This window comes from Tribolium madens, unplaced genomic scaffold, assembly GCF_015345945.1.
Source record: "Tribolium madens isolate multiple individuals breed KSU strain unplaced genomic scaffold, Tmad_KSU_1.1 Scaffold_97;HRSCAF=244;Tcas5.2_LG3a, whole genome shotgun sequence".
Lineage (NCBI taxonomy): Eukaryota > Metazoa > Arthropoda > Insecta > Coleoptera > Tenebrionidae > Tribolium > Tribolium madens.
The window spans coordinates 13,494,274-13,494,689 of NW_025401069.1; the positions used below are offsets into that span (position 1 = coordinate 13,494,274).

At 32.2% G+C, this 416-nt stretch overlaps 1 protein-coding gene across 1 annotated transcript in view; it reads right to left on the bottom strand.

Moving 5' to 3' along the window:
• LOC123014401 (zinc finger protein 768-like) overlaps window positions 1-416 on the bottom strand; it is a 66,632-nt gene that overhangs the window by 44,980 nt on the left and 21,236 nt on the right. The window contains exon 2 of the mRNA XM_044413493.1: window positions 187-238. The gene's annotated coding sequence lies outside the window, so the exon portion shown is untranslated. The remainder of the gene's footprint in view (window positions 1-186; window positions 239-416) is intronic.

Consider the following 416-nt stretch of genomic DNA (forward strand, 5'->3'; position numbering starts at 1 on the left):
ATTTTTTATTACACAAATTACCGCAAAGATAATTTGAAGCCTCGTGAAATGAAAAAATGAAACAAAAAATAGTAATTTCACTTTCAAGAATCAAGTAAATTTCTTTATTATTAAAAATTTTACAAGAAAACCAACAATTTTTTTATTTTGTAAAACTAATTAAATTAATTAAAACTCATTTCTTACCTATTGTGAGTCGGCGACGCTTGTCAGGAGTTGCACCAATGCGGGAAGAGTCCTGAAAAAATCCCAAATTGGTGAATTTTCTCGACTGAAAGAAAGGCCGTGATCAAGCCACATAAAAGTGGTTTTCTTTTTGGACTATAAAACCGTGTTTACGACCATTGGACGTTTCATCGCTTTTCGATTGATTCGATGAATGGGCGATGAAATATTTACGAGCTTTCTAGTGCCAT